This window comes from Macaca thibetana, chromosome 13 (assembly GCF_024542745.1).
Source record: "Macaca thibetana thibetana isolate TM-01 chromosome 13, ASM2454274v1, whole genome shotgun sequence".
NCBI lineage: Eukaryota > Metazoa > Chordata > Mammalia > Primates > Cercopithecidae > Macaca > Macaca thibetana.
This window is the reverse complement of record NC_065590.1, coordinates 4,343,729-4,365,872: the sequence shown is the minus strand read 5'-3', so window position 1 is coordinate 4,365,872 and position 22,144 is coordinate 4,343,729. Positions and strand designations below refer to the sequence as shown.

Below are 22,144 nucleotides of genomic sequence, written 5' to 3'. Positions count from 1 at the left end.
CCAGCCTGGGTGACAGAGCGAGACTCCATCTCTAATTAATTAATTAATTAATTAATTAAAATGATGCAGGGTCTTCTGGAATTCGCCCACGAGCACTTCAGTATTGGGAAAGGAAACTCATTAATAAGACATTGAGAGCCTACTGTGTACCAGGCACCATTCTAGGCTCCGCAGATGCAGCAGTGAGCAAAACACTAAAAGGTGAAAGTCATCTGCCGTGCCTGAGTATCAGGAGACCCATGTATGCAGGCACACAGGCACTGAGCAAAAAGCAGCAATCTGGCTTGTAAAATGCAGGTATTGGGCTCCAGAGCTTCTGCCCAGGCACACTCCGAGTTTCAGAGAGCAATGTTCCTACCTGTATGGAAGGAAGCATCTTGCACACGTGGGCTAACTTGCTGCCTCCTGGCAACTAAGCGGACACAGATAGTAGAGACCCAGACATCTGTGAGATAGGCGCAGGGCTTCCAACTGTGGCTATGCATTAGAGTCACCTGGAAGCCCTCAAAAACTACGACTGTCTTGGGCCTCCATCCCCAGACAAATTAAATCGTTGGAAATGAGGCCTGGCACAGATATTTTCTTAAAGATCCTCAGGTGATGCTAAAGTGCACAATCGTTGATATAGAGTGAATCAAATGATTGCTTGAGAGCAAGTTTGTATTTAATTTATAAGGATCCTTAAGATTTTTCTAACTCATTTCAACTGAATTACAGGCCCTTTTAGGGATTTGTTTATTAATGTATCTGGCAGCACAATGTTTGTTGATGAATTTTCCTTGGGTCTCACCACCAAAATCAGGACTCAGACTAACTTTGAGTTTGATCCTGTGCTTCTTGCTCAGTCCTGCACAGCTACAGAGCGAGTGGTGTTTTGTCCTTTCCTCATCCCCAGCCTTTGCTCTTCCCTGAGGCCTGTTTTCCAGGACTCAACTATTCCACAGTTGCTTTTCCCCACATGATCCGGTCGGAGGCATTCCAACCGAAGCGACTCCATCTTGAATAGGGGATGGGGAAAATGAGGGTGAGACCTACTGGGCTGTATTCCCAGAAGGTTACACATGCTTAGTCACAGAATATTTACACTTAAGAGAAAAAATTAATAATGTTTACCAAACAGACCTAACACTTAACAGACCCAGGAAATGTCCTCGTGTCCTGAAAGATTTCTTTCTTTCTTTTGAGATGGAGTTTCACTCTTATTGCCCAAGTTGGAGTGCAATGGTGCCATATCAGCTCATTGCAATTTCCACTTCCTGGGTTCAAGTGATTCTCCTGCCTCAGCCTCCTGAATAGCTGGGATTACAGGTGTGCACCACCACGCCTGGCTAATTTTTTTTTTTTTTTTTTTTTTGTATTTGTAGTAGAGACGGGGTTTCCCTATGTTAGCCAGGCTGGTCTCGAACTCCTGACCTCAGGTGATCCACCTGCCTTGGCATCCCAAAGTGCTGGGATTAAAGGCATGAGCCACCACACCTGGCTTTGTTTTGTTTTTTTGTTTGAGAGAGTCTCACTTTGTTGCCCACCCTGGAGTGCAAAATGGTGAGATCTCAGCTCACTGCAGCCTCCACCTCCTGGGTTCAAGTGATTCTCCTGCCTCAGCTTCCCAAGTACCTGGGATTACAGGTGTGCACCACCATGCTGGGTTAATTTTTGTATTTTTAGTAGAGACAGGGTTTCGCCATTTTGGTCAGGCTGATCTCCAACTCCTGAGCTCCGCCTCCCAAAGTGCTGGGATTACAGGCATGAGCTGGAATGCTGGGATTACAGGCGTAAACCAGAGTGATGGGATTACAGGTGTGAGCTACCACACCCGGCCAAGAACAAAAGTATTCTTAAAAGTTTTGTTTTAACAATAATATAGATTACTGGGAAAGGCAGTAGTTACTAAACCTGGCTCAATAGTCCTATAGACAGTTGTTTTTGGATAAACATAGACATTGACCCTTCTGCTGTTAAAGCTTGAAACTTGTATCTGTTTTATCTGAGTTTCTTCCTCAGGAAAGGACCTTCAGGCCTCTCAGAAAAATTATCAAAGAACTGAAATTCAACAGATCACCAGCACCAGATGCCTCCTTGCCCCTCCCTCCTCTGGTTTTCTTACACAGTGTTGCATTTCTTCCCTGCTATATAAACCGCTAGTTTTAGTCAGGGAAATGGGTTCGAGACTGACCTCCTGTCTCATTGTCTCCTGGGCTGCAGTACCCAATTAAAGGCTTCTTCCTTGGCAATACATGTCATCTCAGTGATTGGCTTTTGTTGTGGCCAGCAGCAGGACCTAGACCTAACTCCTGGTGTTTTGGTAACAGTCACACAAAGTCCTTTGTCACAAGCCTCGGTAGTACAGCACGTGTGCCCATGATTTTCGCTGTTATATCTACACAAGCATTTACCTAAGGTGGATGCATTCCTCCTCTTGCTTTCCGGAATGCCCTTGTCTGTCTATGGAGTACCCGTTCTTTCATTCCTTTACTTTCTTAATAAGCTTGCTTTCACTTTACTCTGTGAACTTATCCCAAATTCTTTCTTGCCAGAGATCCAAGAGCCTTCTCCTGGGGTCTGGGTTGGGACCCTCTTTCTGCTAACGTTAAATCCCTCTCCAGGGATTAACAAACCAAACGCCCACACCCTACTGCCCTATCAGCAGTTTGAAAGGTGTCCCTCTTACTTTTTTTTTTTTTTTTTTTTTTTTTTTTTTTTTTTTTTTTGAGGCGTCTCGCTCTGTTACCCAGGCTGGAGTGCAGTGGCGCGATCTCGGCTCACTGCAAGCTCCGCCTCCCGGGTTCACGCCATTCTCCTGCCTCAGCCTCCCGAGTAGCTGGGACTACAGGCGCCGCCACCACGCCCGGCTAGTTTTTTGTATTTTTAGTAGAGACGGGGTTTCACCGTGTTAGCCTGGATGGTCTCAATCTCCTGACCTCGTGATCCGCCCGCCTCAGCCTCCCAAAGTGCTGGGATTACAGGCGTGAGCCACCGCGCCCGGCCCCATCCCTCTTACTTTTGTCAAAATTGTTCTTTTGTTATTCTTTCCACCTGTGCTCCAAATCCTCTCACCTTCCTCAGGGACTTCTTCCATCTTTCCATCCTTCTTGGCTGTGGAGAAAATAATTACAGCTTATGAGAACAGATTAGAGACATACGAATTAGAAAAAATAAACTATTTCTATTTGTGGATGATATAGCATACCTGGAAAACTCAGGGGAACCGAGTCTTAAATTCATACTAACAATATGAGAATTCAGTAAAGGAGCAGGATATAAAATTAACATAAAAATAGTCTTCATCCGTGTTTACAATAACAAACTACAAGATATAATGGATTCCAATTACAATAACAACAGAAAAGAAAAAGCTCTTGGAAATAAAGAAGTAGGCAAAACCTGCATGAATTAAATTGAAAAACTTTTCTGAAGATACAAAAGTAGACCAGAACAAATGGACAAACATCCTTTATTTTTGGATAGTATGACTCAACATCATAGAGATGTCAATTTTCTCCAAGTCAATATGTAAAATTTAACACAATGTCACAAATCCAACAAATTATTTTTTGAGGCTAGGCAGCTTGACTCCAAAGTTTTTATCAAGAATAGCACAAGGCAGGAGGGAGAGCTAGCCCTACTAAACCTTAAAACAATGTGGTGTTAGTACATAAATAGACAAAGAGATCAAGAGAGCAGCATAGCAAGTTCAGAACAAGTCCAGAAATAGAGCCTAGTACATATAAACATTAGTGTATGCTTAGATGAGGTGACATCTCAATCTGCTGGGATGGACTTTAAATAAATGGTGTTAGGACAATTGGATAACCATTTGGAAATAGATAAAATTAGATACATACTTCACAGTGTATATCAGAATAAAAAGTAAAAACTAAAAGTACTAGGAGAACACATGGCATAATAAAAATGGAAAAAAACTTTGATTACTCAAAGTCTAAAAGAAATCAAATTAAAACAATGATAGATTCTATTACTTAGTTTTTTGTATAGGAATAATGTATATAAGCATGCTGCCTTTTGTGTAAAAGGTGAAATAAAATACATTTATGTCGACCGGGCATGGTGGCTCACGCCTGTAATACCAATACTTTGGGAGGCCAAGGAGGCTGGATCACATGAGGTCAGGAGTTCAAGACCAGCCTGACCAACATGGTGAAACCCTGTCTCTACTAAAAATACAAAAAATTAGCCTGGCGTGGTGGCACATGCCTGTAATCCCAGCTACTGGGGAGGCTGAGGCAGGAGAATGAGGTGAACCCGGGAGGCGGAGCTCGCAGTGAGCTGAGATTGCACCTCTAGGAAAAGAAACAAAATGAAAATACAGTACAGCTTTTGATTTTAAGAGCAGTTTACTCTTTAGGCTTTTGTAGCTTTCATAAGGAGTGGTTCACCAACCTTGGTGTATGTAAAAATTACTTAGTGTTAAAAATGTAGATTCCAAGTCCTTTTCCCAGAGTTTCTGGTTCTGCAGGTTGCTGGGGTACAGCCCAGCAACTGCCTCTTGGATATCTATTTCAGGTAATTCAGGTATTGGTGGTCTTTAGACCACATTATGTTTAATACTACTTCAGTGTTTCACTGGAATTCTATTTGATCTTTTAAAAATAGTCAAGACTATCATAAGCATTTTTCATGTCATTATATAACGTCAAGTAGAAAAAAGCAGGTATAAGTAGGAGATGTGATACAGTATTACTACAACACCTAAAACAGTCTCTCCTTCAAATGAAATCAGTATACAAAACATCACCTCACTGTGTCAAGATTTGTGGTGGACGATCATGGACCCATTTGTCCTCCTTCCCTATTTCCAACCAGCAGAACTGTACTAGGGGACTGCCATGGCAGTCTCACCTCCCCATGTACCCTTTCCCCACGACAGCCATTATTCCCTCTGGCAGCCATTATTCTACTTTCTGTCTCTGTAGATTTGCCTATCCTGTGCAAAATGGAATCATACATACGTGGCTTTTTGTATCTGGCTTCTTTGATTTAAAATCATGTTTTGAGGTTCACTCATGTTGCAGCATGTTTCAGTACTTCATTTCTTTTTATAGCCAAATGACATTCCATTGTCTGGGTAGACCATGTTTTGCTTATCCATTTGTCAGCTGATGGGCATTTTGGCTGTTATGAATAATGCTGCTATGAACATTCACGTAAAAGTTTGTGTGTGAGGCCAGGCATGGTGCTTCACGTCTGTAATCCCAGCACTTTGGGAGGCCGAGGCAGGTGGATCACCTGAGGTCTGGAGTTCGAGACCAGCCTGGCCAACACAGTGAAAGCCTGTTTTACTAAAAATACAAAAATTAGCTGGGCGTGGTGGCTGGTGCCAAGATCGCCCCACTGCACTCCAGCCTGGGCGACAGAGCGAGACTCCATCTCAAAAAAAAAAAAAAAAAAAAAGTTTTTGCGTGAATACATGTTTTTAATTCTTTTGGGTATATGCCTAGAAGTGGAATTGTTGGGTCATATGGTAATTCTGTGTAACTTTTTGAGGAGTGAAGGGGTGGCATACCCCTCCACACCTGTGGGCGTTTCTCGTTTAGGTGGAATGAGAGACTTGAGAAAAGAAATGAGACACAGAGACAAAGTATAGAGAAGGAAAAAGTGGGCCCAGGGGACCGGCGCTCAGCATACAGAGGACCCACGCCGGCACCGGTCTCTGAGTTCCCTTAGTATTTATTGATAATTATCTTTACCATCTTAAAGAAGGGGAAGTGGCAGGATAATAGGATCATTGTGGGGAGAAAGTCAGCAGTAAGACGTATGAATAAAGATCTCTGTGACATTAATAAGTTTAAGGAAAAGTGCTGTGCGTTGATATGCATATGTAAACATCTCCATAAACCTTTTTAGTGCATAAAGAGCAGCCTTGCGCTAGCAAGTCCCACCTTCAGCCCTAAGGCGGTTTTCTCCTTTCTCAGTAAACGGAACATACAATCGGGTTTTATACCGAGATGTTCCATTGCCCAGGGACTGACAGGAGACAGATGCTTTTCTCTATCTCAACTGCCAACAACCGCCAAGAGGCCTTCTTTCCTCTTGTACTAGTCCTCCTCAGTACAGACCCTTCACGGGTGTCAGGCTGGGGGACGATCAGGTCTTTCCCATCCCACGAGGCCATGTTTCAGACTATCACATGGGGAGAAACCTTGGACAATACCTAGCTTTCCTAGGCAAAGGTCCCTGCGACCTTTGGCAGTGTACTTGTCCCTGGGTACTTGAGATTAAGAGAATGGTGATGACTTTTAACCAGCAAGCTGCCTTCAGGCACTTGTTTAATAAAGCACACCCTGCACAGCCCCAAATCTGTTAAACCTTGAGTCACCATAGCGCATGTCTCTTGTAAGGACAAGGTTGGGGGTAGGGTCACAGATTAACAGCATCTCAAATACAGAACAAAATGGAGTCTCTTATGTCTACTTCTTTCTATATAGACACAGTAACAGTCTGATCTTTCTTTCTTTTCCCCACAGAGGAGTTTTGTTTCCTAAATCTGATGCCCCATTTTACATTCCCATCAACATTGTATCAGGGTTTCAATTTCTCCATGTCTGTGTCAGTACTGGTTACTGTCCATCTTTTTGAGTATAGCTGTCCTGGTGGGTGGGAAGTGGCATTTCATTATAGTTTTGATTTGCATTTCCTCGCTGAATAATGATGCTGAGCATCTTTTCATGTGCTCAGTGGCCATATGAATGTCTTTTTTTAGAATAATGTCTTTTGCAATCTTTTGCCCATTTTAACATTGAGTTATTTGACTTTTCATATTGAATTATAAGAGTTTTGAGCCTCGGCAAGGCGCGGTGGCTCACGCCTGTAATCCCAGCACCTTTGGGAGGCCGAGGCAGGCAGATCACAAGGTCAGGAGTTCGAGACCAACCTGGCCAACATAGTGAAAACTCATCTCTATTAAAAATACAAAAAAATTAGCCGGGCATGGTGGCAGGTGCCTGTAATCCCAGCTACTTGGGAGGCTGAGACACATGCAAAAGAATAAAGTTGGATTCCTGCCTCAAACAGTACACAAAAACTAACTTAGATCACAATCCTAAAAGTAAGAGCTAAAGCTATAAAACTCTTAGAAGAAAATGTAGGTGTAAATATTTATGACCTTGGGTTAGGTAAGAGTTTCCTAGATATGATATTGAATGCGCAAGCAACAACAACAACAAAATTAGGTAAACTGCGGCCATACCACCCTGAATGTGCCCGGTCTCATCCAAAATTAGGCAAACTGGGGATCATCAAAATTAAAAGATTGGCTGGGCACAGTGGCTCACAGCTGTAATTCCAGCACTTTGGGTGGCCAAGGCGAGTGGATCACTTGAGGTCAGGAGTTCAAGACCAGCCTGGCTGACATGGTGAAACCCAGTATCTACTAAAAGTAAAATTAACTGGATGTGGTGGTGGATACCTGTAATCCCAGCGACTCGGGAGGCTGAGGCAGGAGAATTACTTAAACCTGGGAGGTGGAGGCTGCAGTGAGCTGAGATTGCACCACTGCACTCCAGCGTGGGTGACAGAGCAAGACTGCATCTCAAAACACACCCACAAAATTAAAATATTTTGTGCTTCAAAGGAGAGAAATTGAAAAGAAATTCCACAAAATGGTAGAAAATTTTTGCAAATCATATATCTGATGAAGGACTAATATCCAGAATATATTTTAAAACTCTCTCTCCCTCTCTCTCTCTCTATGTGTGTGTGTGTGTGTGTGTATATATATATATATATATTTTTAGCTCTACCTCCTGGGTTCATGCCATTCTCCTGCCTCAGCCTCCTGAGGCTGGGACTACAGGCACCCGCCACCACACCCGGCTAATTTTATTTTTAGTAGAGATCGGGTTTCACCATGTCAGTCAGGCTGGTCTTGAACTCCCGATCTCAAGTGATCCACTCGCCTCAGCCACCCAAAGTGCTGTAATTTTTTGTATTTTTAATATTTTTAGTAGAGACGGGGTTTCACCGTGTTAGCCAGGATGATCTCGATCTCTTGACCTCATGATCCGCCCGCCTCGGCCCCCCAAAGTGCTGGGATATGTATATATTTTTTGAGACAAGTGAAGTAACTCAGGAATGGAAAATCAAACATTGTATATTCTCACTCATAAGTGGGAGCTAAGCTGTGAAGACCCAAAGAACAATACAATAGACTTTCGGGACTCAGGAGCAGGAGGCAGGTGAGGGATGAAAGACTACACATTGGGTACAGTGTAAACTGCTCGGGTGATGGGTGCACCAAAATCTCATAAATCACCACTAAAGAACTTATTCATGTAACCAAACACCACCTGTTCCCCCAAAACCTATTGAAATTAAATAAATACATACATACATGCAAGCCTTTAACAACCCTACAAGGTTCTGTGGAAGACAGTGTACCTGTCTCTATTATCGTGGCTTCCTTGGCCATTCCAACTGTGCATCCCAGCTGTCTTGCCCGTCTTTTTCCAGGGGTTCCTCCCTTGCGTGGTACTCTCTTTTGCTCTGAATCACATACTTGATTCTCTGTGCCAGCAAGCTCCCAGACCACTCTTCCACTTCAGCTCAATTATGACAATAATCTCTTCCTAGTTTTCCTTTTGCACCATGGTTCCCAACTCTAACAGACCCCCTGCCCCCTAGGTAACAAATATGTATGCCCTCCATCCTAATCTGAAATGAAGTCTAGAGATACCGTAATTACATGCAAAACATTTTTTAAAAAATCATCATACTGCTGCCGGGCACGGTGGCTCACACCTGTAATCCCAGCACTTTGGGAGGCCAAGGCAGGTGGATCACGAGATCGGGAATTCAAGACCAGCCTGGCCAACACAGTGAAACCCCATCTCTACTAAAAATACAAAAAATTAGCCAGGCGTGGTGGTGGGCACCTGTAATCCCAGCTACTTGGGAGGCTGAGGCAGGAGAATCACTTGAACCTGGGAGGCGGAGGTTGCAGTGAATGGAGATTGCACCACTGTACTCCAGCCTGGGCGACAGAGTGAGACTCTGTCAAAAAAAAAAAAAAAAAAAAAAAAAAGAGCAAAAAATCAACATACTGCCTTAACTATAAAGTAGAATGATAAATTTTCAGTATGGAAATCCTGTAGCACAACTATACTAGAATACACAATTAAGCCATCAGGAGATTATATAAATTTCTAAGGGAAAATATTCATTTTTCTTTACTTCAAATACTTTGAAATAAGAGCTAAATAAGCACATTTGTCTATACACAAGTAGAATCACTGTGACTACCACTGGTACTAATGCAGACTAACACTATGTTGCTTTGGTAACTGAAATATGACAGAATGACTTGATTTTCTAAAATAGTGAACAACTTGGTAAAATTCTAATCAAAGTACAATTTACCCTCAATGTAAAAGAAAGTTGTTTTCCTAGAAAATTTGGTGTATACCTTGAAAAATTCAGTTAAACTAGACAAAATTTATATTTAAATGTAAGCAGGCTTTACACCTAATAAAGGGTCTGTGTCTTATAGGACATTTAGCGTCCTGACCTTTCCCGGCCAATGAATGCCAGCAGTACCCACCTGACCCCATCCATCACTGCAGCAACCAAAAAGGCCTCACTTACTTCCGGGATGCCCCCAGCATGGCCGTAGAAACACACGTAACCAATCTGACTAGTCTTGCTTTACATTTATGACCACACATCTCCAGCGGGCTCCCCAAACTCCATTTCCCTACTCTATTCACTCTCGCTCTGTCCTAAATAACTATTTTACACCTTCTCCTCTCTTCTCAAAATCCCAATGCCTCTCCCTCTCCCCATTCTCAGAAAAGAATCTCGAATATTAATACACAGAGAAAACCAAAGCACTCAGAAGGTCACCAGATCACCTCCCCATGCTGCAACCATCAGCTCCTCAGATCACCTTGCACTTGAACCCATTGACTGGACTGTCTTCCAGCCCCGTGCTTGTCCTGTCTGTGCTTCTGAGAAAGCGCAGCACCCTCTTTGCACACTGGAGTTCTCCCCTGTCTCTTTTTTTTTTTTTTTTTTTTTTTTTTGAGACGGAATCTTGCTTTGTTGAGACGGAATCCAGCCCAGGCTGGAGTGCAGTGGCGTGATCTCGGCTCACTGCAAGCTCTGCCTCCTGGGTTCATGTCATTCTCCTTCCTCAGCCTCCCAAGTAGCTGGGACTACAGGTGCTCGCCACCATGCCCGGCTAATTTTTTTGTATTTTTTTTAGTGGAGATGGGGTTTCACCGTGTTAGCCAGGATGGTCTCCATCTCCTGACCTCGTGATCAGCCCACCTCAGCCTCCCAAAGTGCTGGGATTACAGGCATGAGCCACCTTGCCTGGCCTTTTTTTTTTTTTTTTTTTTAGACTGAATGTTGCTCTGTCACCAGGCTGGAGTACAGTGGCACAATCTCGGCTCACTGCAACCTCCGCCTCATGGGTTCAAGTGATTCTTGTGCCTCAGCCTCCCGAGTAACTGGGATTACAAGCACGCACCACTACACTCAGCTTAAGTTTTGTATTTTTAGTAGAGATGGGGTTTCACCATGTTGGCCAGGACGGTCTCGATCTCCTGACCTCGTGATCCACCCGCCTCAACCTCTTAAAGTGCTGGGATTAAAGGCATGAGCCATTGCACCCACGCGCCCCTGTCTCTTTAATCACAGCTAAACTTTGTTCTAGCAATTCCTCCTCCCACTCCTGTGCCCGCTGTAGGTTTTCCCCTCTCTAGGAGATCATTCTCATCAACATACGAACATACTAAAATATTTTCAATGGTAAAGACAAAAAACCATTCCTTGATTTCACATTTCCTTGCAGCTACAGATGCATTCCTCCAGCCCCTTTCCAGCAAGATCCCAGGGAGCTCATTGTCTGCACCTCCTCCCTCCCATTCTATTCAACTTATTTGAGTTAGGCTTTTGTTCACCCAATGAATAGGCCTTTGTTGAGGTCACTCTTGACCTCCACAATAGGAAATGCAATAACCCACTCTCTATGCACATCTTCCTCTACTCTCAGTGGACTTGCCGAGGTTGTGTGAAACCCTTTCTTTGCTTGGCTACCCAGACATTGTGTTCTCCTGATTTGCCCACCTCACTGGCTGGTCCTTTGCCCCCTTAGCTGGATCCATCTTCTCTTCCTAAACTGAACAATGGCTCAGTTCTTAGCCCCCTCCTCCGCCTACCAAGCTTGTCCAACCTGCCTGATTTTGTTGTTGCTGTTTTGTTTCGTTTTAGGGTTTTAGCAGCCTGAAACCATGGTTTTTAGTTTCCGTCTCTAGTGATAAGTGGAAAAAAAGGATGAGGAAGGGGCTTTACTGGCCCAACTGGAAAGAGAAACTAAGAACCCATGACTATATTCTCCCCCTTGGATACCGCTGATCCCTACACCCTCTTCTTGAGTGATCTCAATAGGCCCTATGGCTATAAGTGCCATCACTATGCTGAAGGCTTTGGAAATGGAGCCTCCACCCTTGGACTCTCCCTTGAACTCCAGACTCATAGACCCAACAGCCTACTTGGATGTCTGTCAGCTGTGTCAGTTTAACATGTCAGACACAGAGCTCAGGGAACTTCAACCCCGATCTACTCCCTCTAGTATTTCCATTCTGATAGCACTGGGCTCAGCCCAAATGCTTCAGTTTCTCTCATACCCCACATATAATCTGGCATTAAATTGTCCCCCTTCTCCCTCTCCCACCTGAATCATGCCACCTTCATTCTCTCACCCCTTATTCGCCTCCATGACCTAACCAAACACTAGCTGTAGGTTGACTTCAGGAGAGTTCATGAAATAGAAAGAAACGTCCTTAAATCCTCAATATTGACCCCTCCATGCATATCCTCCCCAAATGCACCACGAAACAAGAATGCCAGAACAGGCCGGGCGCGGTGGCTCACGCCTGTAATCCCAGCACTTTGGGAGGCCGAGACGGGCTGATCACAAGGTCAGGAGATCAAGACCATCCTGGCTAACACGGTGAAACCCCGTCTCTACTTAAAAAAAATACAAAAAACTAGCCGGGCGAGGTGGCGGCGCCTGTAGTCCCAGCTACTCGGGAGGCTGAGGCAGGAGAATGGCGTGAACCCGGGAGGCGGAGCTTGCAGTGAGTCGAGATCTGACCACTGCACTCCAGCCTGGGTGACAGAGCGAGACTCAGTCTCAAAAACAGACAGAGCGAGACAAACAAACAAACAAACAAACAAACAAAAGTCTGATCCCTGGCCGGGTGCGGTGGCTCATGCCTGTAATCCCAGCACTTTGGGAGGCCGAGGTGGGTGGATCACCTGAGGTAGGGTGTTCAAGACCAGCCTGGCCAACCTGGGGAAACCCCGTCTCTACTAAAAATATGAATATCAGCTGGGCGTGGTCGCAGGCGCCTGTAATCCCAGCTACTTGGGAGGCTGAGTAACGAGAATCGCTTGAACCCGGGAGCTGGACATTGTAGTGAGCCAAGATTGTGCCACTGCACTCCTGCCTGGGCGACAAGAGCGAGACTCCATCTCAAAAAAAAAAAAAAAAAAAAAAAGTCTGATCCCCGAATGCTCAGAGAGACTGATTTGATTAATAATAAAACTCTGGTCGCCCACTCAGCTGGCTTTGCATGAAATACTCTTTCTCTGTTGCAATTCCTGTCTTGAAAAATTGACTGTGTCTAGGCAGCAGACAGGGTGAACCCATTGGGCAGTTACATAATATCACTTGACAGATAAAGAAGGTAATAAAAATATTTTACCCCAAAATATGTTTCTTTGCCATATTTTGAAATGACCTGCAAAGTCATTTTTTTGTGGGGGAAGATTGCATCTGTAAAGAATCTTTTTTTTTTTTCTTTTTTTGAAATAGGGTCTTACTTTGTCACCCAGGCTGGAGTGCAGTGACACAATTCAGCTCACTGCAGCCTCGACTTCTGGGTTCAAGTGATCCTCCTGTCTCAGTCCCCCAAACAGCTGGGACTACAGGTGTGTGCCACCATGCTCAGCTACTTCTTGTATTTTTTGTAGAGATGGAGTTTCACCATGTTGCCCAGGCTGGTCTTGAACTCCTGAGCTCAAGTGATCCGCCTGCCTCCCAAAGTGCTATGATTACAGGCGTGAGCCACCATGCCCACCCAGGAATCTCTGTTGATATAACTAGATTGTTCCCCTTTCCAGGCCCTCCCAATCCTGGAGAGATGGACTGAAAGTCTAGTACCTTTTAAGGGTCTGCATAGGAAACATTTGCCATCTATTGTGTCTAAGGACAGCATGACCCTGACCTCTGCAACTCCTTATCTTGATCCAGACACTTCTTTCTGTTGATTCCAGGTCTTTAGACAATAGCTTAACTCTTTCAACCAATTGCCAATCAGAAAATCTTTAAATCCACCTATGACCCTCCCCTCCCCCTACCCACTTAGACTTTGTCCTGCCTTTCTGGATGGAACCAATGCAATGTATACCCCATATGTATTGATTAGTGTCTTACTGTCTCCATAGAATGTATAAAAACCAAGCTGTAATCCAATCACCTTGGGCACAAGTTCTCTCGAGACTCTGCCTTGGGCTTTGGTCACTCATACTTGGCTCAGAATACACCTCCTTAAATATTTTACAGAGTCTGACTCTTTACGTTGACACCTGCAAGCCATCAAGGAAGTCAGGATTCGAGCATTAGCTGCCTCGTCCTTCTTGCATGGTGCCCTGAAAATAACTATCTTCCTTTCTTCTGCTGCAAACCATAGTGCAGTTATCTGGTGTTACCGTACTGGGCAAGCGGACTCTGGTTAGGTTCTATATAACACTGGTCCTCTCCTTCTTTCAAAACATCATAGCTGACTCTACACTAGATGGATAAGAAATGCTGTATTTTGCTTCCCTGCTTCTCAAAACGATAAGAAAGCTACAATTTTGAAAAGTTTGATAGAGTAGGCTGGGAAACACTGATGTCACGTTGCAGAAAAATCTAGGCTCTGAAATAACACCACGTCCCGCCCAACCCAACCCCACCCTAACTGTTTTTCCTTATCTCTGATAGCTGAGCGATTACATCAGCAAAAGCAAAAGGATTTTCAAAATGAATGCTCCTCCCAAGAGCTCTCAGTGTACCAGGGCCGATTTGCAGTTTCCTTTGGGCTAGTTTCAGAAGCACTTGAGAAACGGCAACCATATTTCGAGAACCCGCTGTTTGGCTTTCAGTTATCAAGCAGTTGTGAATACCTGGTTGCCAAACTGCTATATCTGTCTGAAAATAATGTTTGTGAGAAGAAGAAAGCCTGAATCATGCTCTGCCACATCCAGCTAGAACCTGAATGCACGAGGATCTGAGCAAGCTCTTACAAGCTGTGACCATCTGTAAAATTGGGTGATGCCAAACATTCACCCTACTCTACTTCCCCAAACTATGGAGCCAAAACCCCACAACAATCTTTTGTCTTGCCAAGAGGTCCCCCAATAGAAAGTGGAAAACAGCCTGGCTTTACTTGGATCCTTTTCTACAAGGAGCTGAATCATCTTCAGAAAATTAATTTATTTATTTATTAATTAATTAATTTATTTTTTTTTTTGAGACGGAGTCTCGTTCTGTCGCCCAGGCTGGAGTGCAGTGGCCGAATCTCAGCTCACTGCAAGCTCCGCCTCCCGGGTTCACGCCATTCTCCTGCCTCAGCCTCCTGAGTAGCTGGGACTACAGGCGCCCGCCACCTCGCCCGGCTAGTTTTTTGTATTTTTTAGTAGAGATGGGGTTTCACCGTGTTAGCCAGGATGGTGTCGATCTCCTGACCTTGTAATCCACCCGTCTCGGCCTCCCAAAGTGCTGGGATTACAGGCTTGAGCCACCGTGCCTGGCCAAGAAAATTTAATATTAAAATATTAATACTTAAATTATATATATGTATGGTTTTTGTGATGGAGTCTATATTATTAACTACAAGCACGCACCACCATGCCCAACTAATTTTTGTATTTTTAGTAGAGACGAGGTTTCACAATGTTGGCCAGGCTGGTCTCGAACTCTTGACCTCATGATCTGCCCTCCTCAGCCTCCCAAAGTGCTGGGATTACAGGCGTGAGCCACCACTCCGGCCTTAATAATATTAAAAATCAACCCTTGTACACTGAGAGCTCTTGGGAGGCACATTCATTTTGAAAATCCTCTTGCTTTTTGCTGACATAATCACTCAGCTATCAGAGATAAGGGAAAACAGTTAGGGTGGGGTTGGGTTGGGTGGGACGTGGTGTTATTTCAGAGCCTAGATTTTTCTGCAATGTGACATCAGTGTTTCCCAGCCTACTCTATCAAACTTTTCAAAATTGTAGCTTTTTTATGGTTTTGAGAATCAGGGAAGCAAAATATAGCATTTCTTATCCATCTAGTGTTGAGTCAGCTATGATATTTTGAAAGAAGAATAGGACCAGTGTTATAAAATAATTGAAGCTTGTATCATGTTACAACAATTATTGTAATGTTGTATGAGTTATTAAGAAATTATTTTAGGCAGATGGAGAAGAAAAGGGGTCCTTGGAAAGTTGTTTCTTTTAAAGCAGCTCCAGAAACTTTTTTTTTTTTTTTGAGACGGAGTCCTGTTCTGTCGCCCAGGTTGGAGTACAATGGCTCGATCTTGGCTCACTGCATCCTCTGCCTCCTGGGTTCAAGCAATTCTCCTGCCTCAGCCTCCCGAGTAGCTGGGATTACAGGCGCCCACCACCACGCCCTGCTAATTATTGTATTTTTAGTAGAGATGGGGTTTCACCATCTTGGCCAGGCTGGTCTTGAATTCTTGACCTCGTGATCCACCCACCTCAGCCTCCCAAAGTGCTGGGATTACAGGTGTGAGCCACCACGCCCGGCTATTTTATAGGTAATAATTTAATTAACTGAAATTCTTACAGGTCTAATCTTGCTATTTGCTATGTAAGGCTATGGGGACACCCTTCTCTTTGAATGGAATTCTCTAAATCTGGAGACTGTGATTTAGATAAGTGGCATGTATTAGAGAAAACGTTTTAAAAGAGTTATTGGGCTGGGCGCGGTGGCTCAAGCCTGTAATCCCAGCACTTTGGGAGGCCGAGGCGGGTGGATCACGAGGTCAGGAGATCGAGACCATCCTGGCTAACATGGTGAAACCCCGTCTCTACTAAAAATACAAAAAACTAGCCGGGGCGTGGTGGTGGGCGCCTGTAGTCCCAGCTACTCGGAGGCTGAGGCGGGAGAATGGCGTGAACCCGAGAGGCGGAGCTTGCAGTGAGCCGAGATCGCGCCACTGCACTCCAGCCTGGGCGACACAGCGAGACTCCGTCTCAAAAAAAAACAAAAACAAAAACAAAAAAAAAAAAAAAAAAAAAAAAAAAAGAGTTATTGGCCGGGCGCGGTGGCTCAAGCCTGTAATCCCAGCACTTTGGGAGGCCGAGACGGGCGGATCACGAGGTCAGCAGATCGAGACCATCCTGGCTAACACGGTGAAAACCCGTCTCTACTAAAAATACAAAAAATCAGCTGGGCGTGGTGGTGGGCGCCTGTAGTCCCAGCAACGCGGGAGGCTGAGGCAGGAGAATGGCATGAACCCGGGAGACGGAGCTTGCAGTGAGCTGAGATTCGGCCACTGCACTCCAGCCTGGGTGACAGAGCAAGACTCCATCTCAAAAATAAATAAATAAATAAATAAATAAATAAATAAATAAATAAATAAAAGAGTTATTAATGTGATCCATCAAAGGGAGATTTTAGGCTGGATGCGGTGGTTCGCACCTTTGATCTCAGCACTTTGGAAGGCCGAGACAAGGAGGAAGAGGCGGTTAACTATGTGTTTGAGATGAACATAGCCTAGCTATTTCCCCGTGTGCCAACCACCTCAGACAAGGTTTTTAATCAATGGAAACTTAGTGCAAACATTTTCAATAAACTACATCCATTGCTTTACTTTATATTTACATGTTGCCAGGAAAATTACTTAAGCATCTTTGTTCATTTGTTCTAGCATATGTAAAGATTCAAATAAAAAAATGTGGGGGCACATGTTCTCAGGATTTCCTGGGGCTGTGTCATGGGCCGTGGTCACTCATATGTGGCTCAGAATAAATCTATCCAAATATTTTACAGAGTTTGACTCTTTTTGTCAACAAGATCTGATGCTATCCCTAGGTAGAGAGCGTGGTGACTGAATTGAAGGCACACAGCTGCTGTCTGCTACTTGGTGGTTGGGAAAATCTCTGTAAACCAAAAATAAAATTGTAAGTCCCCCAACTGACGAATGGACTGCTCCTTTTGGCCAAGGGCACTCCAAAGTTCATCTGAAATTCTGGCTCAGGCCATAATAAGAAAGGGGGAGGATTGGGAATGCCTCATTACTCTCTCCTCCCATTGGAATTCAGGCACAGCTGACCAGCATTCACATTAAAACGGAGATCTTAGGACTGACCAAACAATACGTTATCAGTATGACAGACAGCAGGTCCTTAAAAGAAATGTGTTCAGCACCCTTCATGAAGGAATAAAACTCCACTTGAACTAATCACATCAAAATTCAAAGCTTTTTGCAATATACTTAAATCTTATTTCTGTACTACTCAAAACAACAGTTAGTTTTTCTCCTAAGGGATTAAGATTAAAAAAAAACAAGAGCCGGGCGTGGTGGCTCATGCCTGTAATCCCAGCACTTTGGGAGGCTGAGGCCGGGGGATCCCTTGAGCTCAGGAGTTTGAGACCAGCCTGGGCAACATGGCGAAACCTCATCTCTGCAAAAAATACAAAAATCAGGCAGATGTAGTGGTGTGCGCCTGTAATCCCATCTACTCGGGAGGCTGAGGTGGGAGAATCACCTGAGCCAGGCAGGTCAAGGTTTCAGTGAGCTATGATGGCACCACTGTATTCCAGCCTAGGCAACAGAGTGAGACCATGTCTCAGAAAAAAAAATAAATAAATAAATACATACATAAATAAATAAAATAAACAAAATCACTCATTTTCAAAACAAGGGTTTGTTGCTTCTGACATCTCTTCAAGTTAATAAAGTTCAGGGAGTCAGAAAGGGAGTGACACATTTCCCTGTCCTAACCAGCTGGGCCAAACAGCCAAAGGTTTGATCGGAGGCACTGCAGGGCCAAACTTTGTGACTTGTTGCATCAAGTCATCTCCATGGTCTGTGGGACACAGGGCGGCAGTGCTCTATGGAGTGGCTGGGTCTGAGTCAAGGTCAATGGCACCAAGTCGAAGCACTTGCGAACTGAGGGGAGCTGGTATTTGCGAAGGGTCCAGGGGTCTGAAGGAGGCAAGGGGAGGAATGAACTTTCTGAGCCAATGCACCAATGACTGCAGCAGCTTTTTCTGTGGTGTCCCTGGCCAATGACATTGGAACACCCAATGACAAGGAGCAGGGTGGCCAAAAGCATAACCAAAATCACTGAGACTATTCTCCCTCAAATTCTTAGATCTTGTGTAGGAAATAAATTAAAATCCAGAAATTTAAGAGAAAAATAGCAAGCATTAGAGCTGTCTTTCATCTTTGCATAATAACCCACCTAATCAATAGGAAGCTAGTCGAGTAAAATATTTTTATGTTCATTCACTTAGGGACCTAATGAATGCTATTGAGCTTAACATTTATTGAGCTTCTACCATGTTCTATACCCAGTGGTAGATGCTATGGGTCCAAAGATGAATGAAACACAAAAGTCCTACTTAATCAAGTGTATAAGTTAGCACTTGCTGTGTACTCCTTCGAAATTTAGTGGCCGGGCGCGGGGCGCGGCGGTCTGTAATACGGGCGGAAGACAAGTCGAAATGCTAACATGAAACCCCGTCTCTACTAAAAAATTAATGAGGCTGACATTATGTAGCAGTGCTTGCAGTAAGCTTACTGCACTTGCTGTGTACACAAACCCTCTCGAAATTTAGTGGTTTAAAACCACCATTTTTATTTAACTCATGTTACTGAAGATTAGTTGGATAGTTCTGAGCCACCTCAACTGATCTCTGCTGATTTCTCTTATGTATCTTATGGCCATTTGGCAGCTTGGCTGGTGGCTGGACTATTTCCTATGACCTCAGTCCCATATCTGGTAGTTGGTAGGCTCAACCAATAATATGAGAGTGGGTGACTGGGCCATGTGTCGCTCATCATCCAGCAGGCTAACCTGGATTTTTTCACATGGGAGGTGGAGGGTTCTGAAAAGCAACAACAGACTAAGCCCAGGGCTCACGCACTTTGAAAGCGTCTTCTGTAACATATTTGATTTTTCATTGGCTAGAGCAAGTCACAGGACCTGCCCAGAATCCACGGTGGAGAGGGAGAGATCGGCCCAGAAGAAAGAGAATCATTTTCTGGCCCTCTTGGCACTCCCACCCATGGAGTGTCATGGAAATTTGTAGGGGGATAGAAATGAAGAAACCTATCCTGTTGGGGGTGGCAAGTGCAGGAGGCAGGAGGGATTTCATAGAAGAGGTGCTGCTATAGAAAGAGAGTGAAAGATCAGAGGTGCCAACCAGGCAGACACCAACAGTGCAGAGGGAGTGGGCACAGTGAGCAAAGGCACCAAGGCAGAAGGCTGTTATGTGCTTTTTAATCATACTCAGATGTGCTACATGTGAGGGGAACTCAGGGATGGTTGAAGAGGTAGGGCAGGAAATGGGGAACCTCCTGTGCCCTGCAACTGGAGATATTGAGGGTGGGCTAGCAGAAGACGTGTATGAACCAAATCTGAGTTTTATTTCTTTTTATTTTACTTTTATTTTATGTATTTATTTTTTTTGAGACAGAGTTTCACTCTTGTTGCCCAGGCTTGAGTGCAATGGCGCTATCTCGGCTTACTGCAACCTCTGCCTCCTGGGTTGAAGCAATTCTCCTGCCTCAACCTCCCAAGTAGCTGGTATTACAAGCGTGCACCACCATGCCCAGATAGTTTTTTGTTTGTTTGTTTGTTTTGTTTGTTTTGTATTTTTAGTAGAGACAGGGCTTCACCATGTTGGTCAGGCTGGTCTCAAACTCCTGACCTCAAGTGATCCACCCACCTCGGCCTCCCAGTGTTGGATTACAGGTGTGAGCCACCGAACCCAGCCAATTTATTGATTTATTTTTGAGACAGGATCTTGCTCTGTCACCCAGACTAGAGTAGAGTGGTGTGATCATGGCTCACTGCAGCCTCACTTCTCCTCGGGCTTAGGTGATCCTCCCAACTCAACTTCTTGAGTAGCTGGAACTACAGGTGTGTACCACCATGCCCAGATAAGTTTTGTATTTTTTATAGCGACAGGGGTCTCACTATGTTGCCCAGGCTGGTCTTCAACTCCTGGGGTCAAGCTAGCTGCCCACTTCAGCCTCCCAAAGTGCTAGGATTACAGGTGTAAACCACCATGCCCTGCCAAATCTGAGTTTTAAAAACATTTCATCTCATCAAATGACCAAAGACTTACAAATAAAGCAAACAAACAAAATTAATTTTCATCTTAAGATTAAAAACTGTGAGCAATTTGTGGAACTGTATTTCTAAGAGGGGATGAATGGATTAACAGAGATTGCAAGATCAGTTTAGTTTATACCATTATTTTTTTTTTTTTTTTTTTTTGAGGCGGAGTCTTCACTTTGTCGCCCAGGCTGGAGTGCAGTGGCACCATCTCGGCTCACTGCAAGCTCCGCCTCCCGGGTTCGCGCCATTCTCCTGCCTCAGCCTCCCGAGTAGCTGGGACTACAGGCGCCAGCAAACGCGCCCGGCTAATTTTTTGTATTTTAGTAGAGACGGGGTTTCACCATGTTAGCCAGGATGGTCTCGATCTCCTGACCTCGTGATCCGCCCGCCTCAGCCTCCCAAAGTGCAGGGATTACAGGCGTGAGCCACCGCGCCCGGCAGTTTATACCATTTTTTATGTACCAAAATACTGGTACTTCATTATTTTATTTATTTATTTTGAGACGGAGTCTTGCTCTATTGCCCAGACTGGAGTGCAGTGGTGTAGTCTTGGTTCACTGCAACCTCTGCCTCCCGGGTTCAAATGATTCTCCTGCCTCAGCCTCCCGAGTAGCTGGAATTACAGGTGCCCGCCACCATGCCCAGCTAACTTTTTGTATTTTTAGTAGAGAAGGGTTTCACCAGTTGCCCAGACTGGTCTCAAACTCCTGAGCCCGTGATCCACATGCCTCGGCCTCCCAAAGCGCCGGGATTACAGGCATGAGCCACCTTGCCTGGCCACAATATTGGTACTTTAAAAGATGCAATATTATTATTATTTCAGTTATGTTAAAAAAAAAACTGAAACCTGATTTGCTTAAAAATTGAGACCAACTCAGAAGTTGTGTTAACATTTAGAATAAAAAGTTGGCCTTCATCCTTCTCAGCTCACATTTCTCCTGAGTAAAACCCTGCCTACATTTCTTTGTTTTTTTTTTTTTTTTCTTTTTTTGAGACAGAGTTTTGCTCTGTCACCCAGGCTGGAGTGTAGTGGCGCCATCTCGGCTCACTGCATCCTCTGTCTCCTGGGTTCAAGCAATTCTCTGCCTCAGCCTCCCGAGTAGCTGGGATTAGAGGCACCCACCACCATGCCCAGGTAATTTTTTTTGTATTTTTAGTAGAGACGGGGTTTCACAATCTTGGCCAGGCTGATCTTGAACTCCTGACCTCATGATCCACCCACCTTGGCCTCCCACAGTGCTGAGATTACAGGCATGAGCCACCATGCCTGGTCAACCGTGCCTACATTTCTTGCTACTGAGGTAAATCATCCTTTTGTCCTCCAGGCCCATCTTGGACTTCTTATTTTTTTATTTTTTATTTTATTTTTTGAGATAGAGTCTTGCTCTGTAGCCCAGGGTGGAGTGCAATGGCACAATCTTGGCTCACTACAACCTCCACCTCCCGGGTTCAAGGGATTCTCCTGCCTCAGCCTCTTGAGTAGCTGGGATTACAGGTGCCTGCCACCACCCCCAGGTAATCTTTGTATTTTTAGTAAAGATGGAGTTTCAGTATGTTGGCCAGGCTGGTCTCGAACTCCTGACCTCACCACCTTGGACTTCTTGAATGAGCTCCTGTAGAAGGTAGGGATGGGAAAGGGAGGAACATTAAGGCCAGGATATGGACCCAATGCTGGTTCTGCCTTGGAATCTGCCTACTTTTTTTTTTTTTTTTTTTGAGATGAAGTCTCTGTCACTCACACTGGAGTGGAGGGCAGTGGCATGATCTCTGCTCACTG

General features: G+C 44.5%; 1 protein-coding gene across 1 annotated transcript in view; it reads right to left on the bottom strand.

Annotated features, from left to right (window-relative positions):
* The window catches only part of PDCL3 (phosducin like 3), a 449,125-nt gene that overhangs the window by 15,893 nt on the left and 411,088 nt on the right, over positions 1–22,144 (bottom strand). The window lies entirely within an intron of this gene.